The sequence below is a fragment of the Chrysemys picta genome, chromosome 8 (genome assembly GCF_011386835.1).
Source record: "Chrysemys picta bellii isolate R12L10 chromosome 8, ASM1138683v2, whole genome shotgun sequence".
NCBI lineage: Eukaryota > Metazoa > Chordata > Testudines > Emydidae > Chrysemys > Chrysemys picta.
This window is the reverse complement of record NC_088798.1, coordinates 69,846,222-69,857,406: the sequence shown is the minus strand read 5'-3', so window position 1 is coordinate 69,857,406 and position 11,185 is coordinate 69,846,222. Positions and strand designations below refer to the sequence as shown.

Sequence of the window (11,185 nt, the reverse complement as noted above, 5' to 3'; positions counted from 1 at the left end):
CCTTGATGAACCCTCCGCCCCACCCCCCCCACCCGGTTCACTCTACTTCCCTGTAAACCAAAAACCCCACTCTCCCCTCCCCCTTCAAGCACTGCTTGCAGAGGCAATAAAGTCATTGTTACTTCACATTCATGCAGTCTTTATTAATTCATCACACAACTAGGGGGATAATTGCCAAGGTAGCCCGGGATGAGTGGGGGAGGAGGGAAGGAAAAGGACACACTGCAGTTTAAAACTTTAACTCTTATTGAAGGCCAGCCTTCTGATGCTCGGGCAATAATCTGGGGTGGAGTGACTGGGTGGCCGGAGGCCCCCCCACCATGTTCTTGGGCATCTGGGTGAGGAGGCTATGGAACTTGGGGAAGAGGGCTGTTGGTTACACAGGGACTGTAGTAGCGGTCTCTGCCCCTGCTGCCTTTCCTGCAACTCAACCATACGCTCGAGCATATCAGTTTGATGCTCCAGCAGACGGAGCATTGCCTCTTGCCGTCTGTCTGCAAGCTGACGCCACCTATCGTCTTCAGCCCGCCACTTGCTCTGTTCATCCCGCGATTCAGCCCGCCACCTCTCCTCTCGTTCATACTGTGCTTTTCTGTAGTCTGACATTGACTGCCTCCACGCATTCTGCTGTGCTCTTTCAGCGTGGGAGGACATCTGGAGCTCCGTGAACATGTCATCCCGAGTCCGCCGTTTTCTCCTTCTAATCTTCACTAGCCTCTGTGAAGGAGAAACATTTGCAGCTGGTGGAGGAGAAGGGAGAGGTAGTTAAAAAAGACACATTTTAGAGAACAATGGGTACACTCTTTCACATTAAATTTTGCTGTTCACATTACACAGCACATGTGCTTTCGTTACAAGGTTGCATTTTTCCTCTTATATTGAGGGCCTGCCTGTTTGGTGTGAGAGATCACTCACGCGGTGCCAGGCAACAGATTTCGGCTTGCAGGCAGCCATGGTAAGCCACAGTCTTTTGGCTTTTTTCACCTTCTTAACATGTGGGAATGGTTTCAAACAGTAGCGCCCTCATTTCCTATACCAAGCACCTGTTGGGTTGGCCATTTAAAATGGGTTTGCAATGTAAAAGGAGGGGCTGCGGTTCCCGGGTTAACATGCAGCACAAACCCAACTAACCCCCTCCCCCACACACACCCAATTCTCTGGGATGATCACTTCACCCCTCCCCCCACTGCGTGGCTAACAGCGGGGAACATTTCTGTTCAGCCGAGCAGGAACGGGCACCTCTGAATGTCCCCTTAATAAAATCACCCCATTTCAACCACGTGACCGTGAATGATATCACTCTCCTGAGGATAACAAAGAGAGATAAGGAATGGATGTTGTCTGCATGCCAGCAAGCACCGGGACCATACGCTGCAATGCTTTGCTATGCAATGATTCCAGACTACGTGCTACTGGCCTGGCGTGGTAAAGTGTCCTACCATGGCGGACGGGATAAGGCAGCCCTCCCCAGAAACCTTTTGCAAAGGCTTTGGGAGTACATGAAGGAGAGCTTTCTGGAGATGTCCCTGGAGGATTTCCACTCCATTCCCATACACGTTAACAGACTTTTCCAGTAGCTGTACTGGCCGCGATTGCCAGGGCAAATTAATCATTAATCATTAAACACGCTTGCTTTTAAACCATGTGTAATATTTACAAAGGTACACTCACCAGAGGTCTCCAGTGTGCCCTCAGGGTCTGGGAGCACGCCTTGGGTGAGTTCGGGGGTTACTGGCTCCAGGTCCAGGGTGATAAACATATCCTGGCTGTTGGGGAAACTGGTTTCTCTGCTTCCTTGCTGCTGTGAGCTATCCATATTATCTTCATCCTCCTCTTCCTCGTACCCTGAACCCTCTTCCCTTTGTGTTTCTCCAGTGAAGGAGTCATAGCACATGGTTGGGGTAGTGGTGGCTGCACCCCCTAGCATGGCATGCAGCTCCGCGTAGAAGCGGCATGTTTGCGGCTGTGCCCCGGACCTTCCGTTTGCCTCGGCTTTGTGGTAGGCTTGCCTTAGCTCCTTAATTTTCACACGGCACTGCTGTGCATCCCTGTTATGGCCTCTGTCCTTCATGGCCTTGGAGACCTTTTCTAATATTTTGCCATTTCTTTTACTGCTACGGAGTTCAGCTAGCACTGATTCATCTCCCCATATGACGAGCAGATCCCGTACCTCCCGTTCGGTCCATGCTGGAGCTCTTTTGCGATCCTGGGACTCCATCATGGTTACCTGTGCTGATGAGCTCTGCGTGGTCACCTGTGCTCTCCACGCTGGGCAAACAGGAAATGAAATTCAAATGTTCGTGGGGCTTTTCCTGTCTACCTGGTCAGTGCATCTGAGTTGAGAGTGCTGTCCAGAGCGGTCACAATGAAGCACTGTGGGATAGCTCCTGGAGGCCAATAACGTCGAATTCCGTCCACACTACCCCAATTCCGACCCGCTAAGGCCGATTTTATCGCTAATCCCCTCATCGGAGGTGGAGTAAAGAAACCGGTTTAAAGGGCCCCTTAAGTCGATCGAAAGGGCTTCGTCGTGTGAATGTGTCCAGGCTTAATTCGATTTAACACTGCTAAAGTCGACCTAAACTCGTAGTGTAGACCAGGCCTAACAGAAGCCAAATGGGGGCATGTCTACACTGCAATTAGACACCTGCGGCTTGCCCATGTCAGCTGACTCGGGCTCATGGGGCTTGGGGATAAGGGGCTGTGTAATTTTGGTGTAAATGTTCAGCGTGGAGCTGCAGCCTTAACTCTGGGACCATCCCAGAGCCCAGGCTCCAGCTCGAGCCCAAATCACTGCAATTGAACAGCACCCTTGCACAATCTGCTACAGGCAGAAGAGAAGGAAGGAGTGGATTACACCCAGCACATGGAACGCCATAGAAACCAGATGAGCCCTGAAGAAAAAAAAAGTTTTATGCAAAATCCCAGAAGCTAAAGGACAAATACCACAAGCAGTATAGCAAGGCACACCGTGAGGTCAAACGCCTTGTGAGAGAGGACAAACGACATTATATTGATAATCTGGCAACACAAGCAGAGGATGCAGCTGCTCCTGGTGAACAAGGAACTGTGAAAGTTACTAGTGACCCCCCTTAATAAAGCAGTCGTTATGTCAGCCAGCGGCCATTAGGGGGAAGCAGACACCTTAAGGACACAGTAGCCTGAACTTTTCAACTGTTTTCCCTTTAAGGCCTTAAGGTAGTTGGAGCTGGTCCCAAGCCGGTTTTCACTGACCAGATAGCAAAAGCACGGGTCTGACAACCACCAATCAAGTGTTAACACTGCAAGGACCTTGGTCTGAATGTGTATAAAGAATCTGTAAAATGTGTGTAAGACAGAGTCTTTGTACCAAGGTACAAGGCTCTCCTTTCTTCTGCAGAATAAAGCAACTCTTCCTTATCCCTGTCTGGCTGTTACTGGCTCTCAGCTAGGTGGACCCGATATTTCGGTGACAGTTACTGGCGACTCTGCCGGGACTCTCCTAGCTCGGACATTGGACTCCGGACGGCTGCGGCGAACTGGGAACAGCGCCAACGGGGTGTTTCACCCCTTTTCACTGCTTCACCGTAGCCCCTGGGGTTCGTGTTCCGATAAGGTAAGTCCTAATAAGATAAGGAGACACTATCTGGTTCTGGTTCTGGTCTGGTTAACCGGTTAATGAATTTCTGTCTTATACATTGGGCGTTAGGTGTGTGGACGGAACTGAGCCTCTCATTCGTAATTCCTCAGAGTGGAAGCCATCATGTGCGATGAAGCTCTGAGGTCGAATTGGGATCCTTCTGTCCCGTCCCCTGTAGCAGTCAGTATTAGTAGAAATTCCTGTAATAGGATCCTATTAGGCCATAATTCCCTCTGTTCTCTGTGTAATTCTTCATTAGAGTGTCAGCAGGCAGATGGGTGGGTCTCTGGTAAAGCCCTCAAAGGATAGTCCTTTGGATTATATGTTAAGCAAATGGCCCTTACCCGGTGTTCAAAAAGGGATGTCAAGGAAGCGTTTTTTACAAATTTTCACCCAGGATTGGCCAGCCCTGGGTACTGCATGGCCCGAGTATGGCTCCTTTGATATTCCTACCCATTTAACCCCCTTACGCCTGACATTGGAAAACCAAGCGCCGGGGCAAATGGACTATTGGTTTTTGTGGGACGATGAGGCTCATCGTCGCATGAAGAAGGTACAGATTCAGGCCCCTCTATTCCCGAAAGCTTCTGCCCCTCACAAGGCTGATTATTTGGAGGATATCCCGCCCCATGTATTGTTCTAGACCACCCCCACCCCCGGCGGCAGCATTACCAATTGCGGTGGACCCGGTACCCTCCTCAACGGAGCCCAGGACAGTAGGTCTACCAAGACAGATATTACCAACAAAGATTGAGGATGCCACAATGCAGATCCCAAGGCCACGGACACAGTCCATGGTCAGTCTTATTTTTATTTCCCAGTCAGCCCCGAACATCAAGAAGCAGTTGCAGCAGCTCGAGGGTGCTGAAGGAAAATCCCTGGAGGAACTGGTAAGCGTGACCACCCGGGTATATCATGCAAGGGAAAAAGTTCAAGAGACCGAACAGGTGAGGATGCTAGCAGCCCTTGTAAACACTGGAAATGAAAAACAGGGAGGGCGGCAGGGACCCCCAGGTGGCAACCAAAATCGGATTATGGGAGGACCCCGAGACACGCCAATGACATATGTAACTACTGTAAGCAGCTTGGCCACTGGAAAAGAGAGTGTCCGAACCGACCTGCCGGACGACAACCCCGTCGCCCAGACTGACCTCAACAACAGATAGCTGTAACAAGAACAGACGCTGTTGCTAATGAGGAATGACGGCAACCAGGGGGGTCCTCTTGTCACCTATTCAAATGATTTTACCACTTATGTTTGTTCCTTCACAGACCCACAGGTTCACCTAACATTGGGAGGAACCGCCTATTCTTGTCTTTTGGATTCAGGGGCTGCACTTTCTACTGTTACTGCCAAGCCGGAGAGAGGAAGCCTTACAGATAAGAGCATTCTGGTAATGGGTATAGGCGGGAAGCCATTTGACTGTTCTGTATTACAGGAGGCTGCTGTAGAAATCTCTGGTGTCTCCACCTCCCATGCCTTTCTGCTAGCCCCAGATTCCCCAGTTAACCTCTTAGGCAGAAATCTATTGTGTAAACTACGTGCTCAGATTTTCTTTTCAGATGACAAAATCATTCTTCGGTTGCCTCAAACCCAACTTCCCCAGCTGTGTGCTGTTCTAACCCAAGTTTCAAAGGACCCGATCCTGTCTGCGGACCCGATCCTACCTGAGCGACTCAGACAGGAGGTAAACATCTCCCTGTGGGGCACTTCAAGGGCAGACTTGGGTACTCTCCAGACAGAGCCAGTGTGTATAACCCTGAAGCCAGGCATTAAAATTCCTCAGATTCATCAGTATCCCATCCCCCAAGAAGCTCTGCTTGGCCTCGCGAGTCTTATCACCACATTCCTGCGGTTGGGAGTGCTGGTTCACACCAAGTCTCCTTTCAATACTCCCATTCTGCCAGTCAAAAAACCTGACATGGACTCAGAGGGAAAACCGGTATACCGATTTGTCCAGGACTTACGTGCAATAAATAAGGTCGTTCAAGCTAGACACAATGCCAAACCCTCACACAATCCTAACTGCCATTCCAGCAGGTACTGCTTGTTATTCAGTAATAGACTTGTGTAATGCTTTTTTTTTAGTATTTCTCTAGATAAGGATAGCTGGGGCCACGCTTACCAATTCAATTTCAGTCCCTACTCGCTAATGTTCCTGCCCACCGGATCTCTCCAGGAGACTGGGTCTATGTGAAAGAGTGGAAACACGAGCCTCTCCAACCCCGGTGGGCAGGCCCTTTCCAAGTCCTTCTTACCTCTCACACTGCTATTCGAGTGAAAGAGCGAGACACTTGGATACACCACACCCGAGTCAAGCTAGCCCCTAGGATGGGGCCAGAAGCAGACGACTTCGGACCTCAAGGGAGCACCGCCAGCTCTTCTCACCGCGACCCGGAAGACCCAGAAGCAGACGATACCTGGAAAGCTGAACCTCTTGAGGGACTAAAGCTTCTGTTCCGGCAAACAAAATCCTAAGACTTTATAACTATGGGTTCTCAGATGGTGCTGCAGTGGCTATTGCTTTTGGGTCTGCCCCTTGTACAAGCTAACCCACACCCAGCCACTAAACCTCTTCAGTGAATAGCCACATTGGGACACTTATCTGATTGTTGGCAGTATCACAAAACCTGCTCTGAGGAAAAAATAGGGTTATGGGCTGTACCTGCAAATCTCTCTGAAGTACTCTCCTTACAGGTAGTACAGAAAACTGAATGGGCATGAGTTGGGAAATAACAATATGACAAATATGGGAGAAGGTCTGAAGTCTGGCATTATTACTGGGCAGCTAAGGGGGTCCCTCTTTTTGAAGTTCTTGGGATTGGGTATAACATGCCCCTTTGTTTGGAAAATGCTGAAGGAAGAGGGAGGGAAGTGGGCTACCTTCCCCTGGAGGCCTGTGATCAAACCCTTCGGTTTGAGGTCAGAAATGGAACCCTTTACCCTTTAAATACCCCTGAGAATGCCCAGAAACCCCCTTGTCTCTTGCACATAGCCTTTACTGTGAAACCAACAGGCATTCGTTATCAAGGGCAGTGGTTTCCCTTATTCCTCCCGTTAGGCCCCATAAATAAGACACATATTATATGGATATTTACTTTGGCATTCTGTTGCCCCACACATCCCTTGAAAGGATGTCTGGATGCCCGGAGTCCATGGGATCACTTGCAAGTTTTACAACTAACATATTTGGGGTTACGTATTGTGGGGCCATTTTAAACAATACGCATGCCCTAGGAGACTTAAATGTTTCCCATTGGAGGTGCCAGGACCGCCTAGTGAGTAACTCCAGGCGCTGGGATAGATGGGTGACCTGGCGCCATCGAGTTGCGGGTAATACCCTTACCCTCTATTTAGAGACCCCTGGCTTGTATTTTATCTGTGGCCACAGTGTCTACAAAGCTCTTCCTCCAGATTGGCTAGGTCAGTGTGGTGTGACCCAGGTGTTACCAGATGTCCAAGTAAACAACACATTGGATTCCAGCCAGATCCTCGACCTGGGCAGCTATGCCCATAAATTTTTCACACCCACCCCCATAAGGACTCGAGCGAAACGCACCAACAATCCCCTAGTAGTCAGGCAAACAGGGTTTCACTCCTTTGTTTGTGCGCTCATTCCTGGGTTGGGGGTAGCCGAACTAGAAAAAGCAGTAGTAAATATTTTTGCAGAACTAGAAAAAGTAGCTAATGCATTAATAGACGCTTTCCAAAAGTTGAAACAGGAGATTGATGAGGTGGCAGAAATAGCTTCGCAAAATAGACGTGTGTTAGATGCTATGAATGCTGAATTGGGGGGCGCTTGTGCTCACATCGGGGGAAAATGTTGTTTCTATGTTAATCATTCTGGCTTAATTGAGCAGGATTTACAAGCCATTAAGAATGCTGCTGTTGTTTTCCATGTTGTATCTCTTGATCACACCTTTAGTTTTGAGGACCTCCTTCCAGACCTTGGGTCATGGTTTACAGGGCTCTTTCGAACAATTGTTAAATGGATTCTTTTCTTTCTTTTTTTTCTGTGTGTTATTTGGACAATGATACAATGTGCCAAATGCCTATGTAATGCTATAATAAAAAGCTCTGCTGTCCATAAGAAAACCCAGTATCTGTCCCTCCAGCTTGATCGCAAATTGCGTAACGGGCCTGACAATCTTTGAATTTGTCAGGCCCGAAGGGGGGACTGTGAAAGTTACTAGTGGCCCCCCTTAATAGAGCAGTCGTTATGTCAGCCAGCGGCCATTAGGGGGAAGCAGACACCTTAAGGACACAGTAGCCTGAACTTTTCAACTGTTTTCCCTTTAAGGCCTTAAGGTAGTTGGAGCTGGTCCCAAGCCGGTTTTCACTGACCAGATAGCAAAAGCACGGGTCTGACAACCACCAATCAAGCGTTAACACTGCAAGGACCTTGGTCTGAATGTGTATAAAAAATCTGTAAAATGTGTGTAAGACAGAGTCTTTGTACCAAGGTACAAGGCTCTCCTTTCTTCTGCAGAATAAAGCAACTCCTCCTTATCCCTGTCTGGCTGTTATTGGCTCTCAGCTAGGTGGACCCGATATTTCGGTGACAGAACCGTCTACAAAATTATGTGGCTTATCAGTGGTAAATGGCAGACACCAACAAACACTCTCATCAGGAACAAATAAGGACACCTACTAACAACCAAAAAATGCGCAGGACAGAGCATTTCAAAGAATTGCTGAACAGGGAGCCACCTAAAGAGGAAGCAAACATCCAGGAGGCAGAAGAAGATCTTGATATCAACACAGACACCCCAACTAAGGAAGAGATCATTCAAGCCATCAAATGCTTAAAAAAATTGGAAAGCTCCTGGAAAGGATAACTTGAATGCATAATTGTTCAAGGTAAATCCTAAATTAGTAGCATCTATCCTGGACCCTCTATTTACATCAGTCTGGGAAAGGGAAAAAGTGCCAGATGAGTGGACCAGTGGTGTTATAGTGAAGATACCAAAAAAAGGAACTCTCAGTGATTGGCGTGGTATCACACTTTTATCTTTGCCAAGCAAAGTATTCTGTAAGATCATAGTCCAGCATATATCAGAGGCAGTTGATAGCGTTCTCAGAAAAGAGCAGGCTGGTTTTCGGAAAGGGCGTGGATGCACAGAGTACATCTTCACTCTACAAAACCTAACAGAACAGTGCTTAGAATGGCAATGGCAACTCTACATAAATGTCAGACTTTGAGAAGGCTTTTGATAGCATTCACAGGATCAGCCTATGGCGCATTCTGTAGGCATATGGAATTCCTTTCCATAATCAACGTCATCAAATTCTTCTATTTCAACTTTACATGTAGTGTTGATCACAGTGAGCTCAGTTTTGAAGTCAAAACAGGAGTACATCGGGGGTGTCATATCTGCAATCCTCTTCAACACTGCCATCGACTGGGTAATGCGGCGTACAACTGAAGACATGCTAAGAGGCATTAAATGGACACGCTTCTCCATGCCTTGAGGACCTGGACTTCACAGATGATGTTGCTCTCCTATCGCATACCTAACACCATATACAAGAACAAACTACCTGACTCAACACATTCAGCCAGCAAACTGGACTGAAAATCAACCGCAATAAGACAGATTCTTGACCTTTAATATTGCCTCTCCATCACCAGTACCGATAGAGGATTATGTTCTCACCAATGTAAAAACATTCACATACTTTGGCAGCACCATGAGTCAGAACAGTGGAATAATTCAGGACAACTAGAACAAAATCAATAAAGCCAGGACCACCTTCAGGAGCTTAAATACAGTCTGGAAATCATCAAAACACAACACCAAAACCAAACTCAAGATTTATCAGAGCTGCGTACTTTCAATACTACTTTATAGTGCAGAATGCTGGGAAATGAGAAAGTATGACATGTCCAAACTGTCTTCATTCCATACAATCTGCCTCAGAAAAATCCTCCATATCTTTTAAAAATTAAATTTTAAAAATAAATTAATGGAGATATCCCATCTCCTAGAACTGAAAGGGACTTTGAAAGGTCATTGAGTCCAGCCCCCTGCCTTCACTAGCAGGACCAAGTACTGATTTTGCCCCAGATCACTAAGTGGCCCCTGCAAGGATTGAACTCACAACCCTGGGTTTAGAGGCCAATGCTCAAACCACTGAGCTATCCCCCTGAACAATCTCAAACCAAGATCTATTGACACAGTGCAGCCAAGAGGATATGAGCACCATCATTGCCAGGAGGCATTGGAGATGGATCGGTCATGTGCTTCAGATGGAAACTGATTCCATCACCAGAATAGCAATAAGATGGACACCTGAAGGCAAGTGAAAACAAGGCCACCCAAAAACAACATGGCGAAGAGCTGTGGAAGCCGAGCTGAAAAACCTGGGCCACAGCTGGGGAACCATTGAAAGACTTGCCAGAAATAGACAGGAGTGGAGGAGCTTCGTCACTGCCCTAAATGCCAGAGGCATAATAGGAACATCATGATAATGATTATTACCATGATCCCATGAACCCACATCAGCTGGCATGGACCAACCGCAGGTGTCTAGTTACAGTGTAGACATGACCTGAGAGAGGAAGAGAAAGAAGAGAGGTAGGCTTTAATGCTATTTTTATTATTCTATTAAATGTCCTTGTTCAGGGTTAGAAGAAAGTTACTTTCTCCATCACTTCTCTACAGGTAGTCTGGCCTGTGCAGTCAACACAGAATTCTGTCCCACTGTAGTGGTAACTGAAGTATAACCCTCCTCCCATTGTATCTGCCCTTGTTGGTAATTAACTCAGAAAATAAAGGAAAGGTGCTTAAAGCAGCCGTGGAAGGAGAAGGGGGACCTTCAAGGGAGGCCTCTTTTGATTATGGATCCTCTGCACTGGGAAGAGCAGCATGTCTGTGAAGCTTCTGTGTTGCATTGGACAGAGAGGTGTATATGTAGTTACTGGTTCTACATTAGGCAGAGAGCGCATGTGTGGTTATGGGTGCTGCGCTGGGCAGAGAGGTGTGTGGGTTGTTACTAGTGCTGAATTTGCAACAGAGACCTATGTGTAGTTACTTGTGCTGCACAGAGCAGAGATTGTAATTACTAGTGCTGCATTGGGCAGAGAGATGCATGTGTAGTTACTGGAGCTGCCTTGGACAGAGATGTACGTATGTGCAGTTACTATAGTTACTGGTGCTGTTTACAGCAGAATGATGAGTATGTAGTTACTGGGGTTGCGTAGTGAAGAGAGGTTCGTGTACAGTTGCTAGTGCGGTGTTGGGCAGAAACGTGTGTGTAGTTATTGGTGCTACATGGGGCAGAGCCACATGTGGGAAGTTACTGGTGCAGTATTGAGCAGCACTGTGCTTTTGTAGTTGCTGCTGTATTTTGCAGAGGTGCCTGTTGTAGCCAATTAATTCAGTTTATCATTTAATTGGGTTATCTATTGCTGTAGTTAATTCATTTGTTATTTCATATCTGATGGACAGATTGAAGTTATAGATATGGGTATAGATGTAAGTAGGATAGGATCAGAGGAGTATAAGACTTCTCTGTTCAGGGTGGGGCTGCAGTCTTAACTCTGGGACCCTCCCACCTCACAG

General features: G+C 47.5%; 1 long non-coding RNA gene across 1 annotated transcript; it reads left to right on the top strand.

Annotated features, from left to right (window-relative positions):
* Positions 1-3,235: 3,235 nt before the first annotated feature.
* LOC101935907 (uncharacterized) lies at positions 3,236-8,129 on the top strand. Its single transcript, XR_010589835.1, has 4 exons — positions 3,236-3,595; positions 4,441-4,566; positions 4,892-5,307; positions 5,709-8,129. It is a non-coding gene; the product is annotated as an uncharacterized LOC101935907 (long non-coding RNA).
* Positions 8,130-11,185: the final 3,056 nt, after the last annotated feature.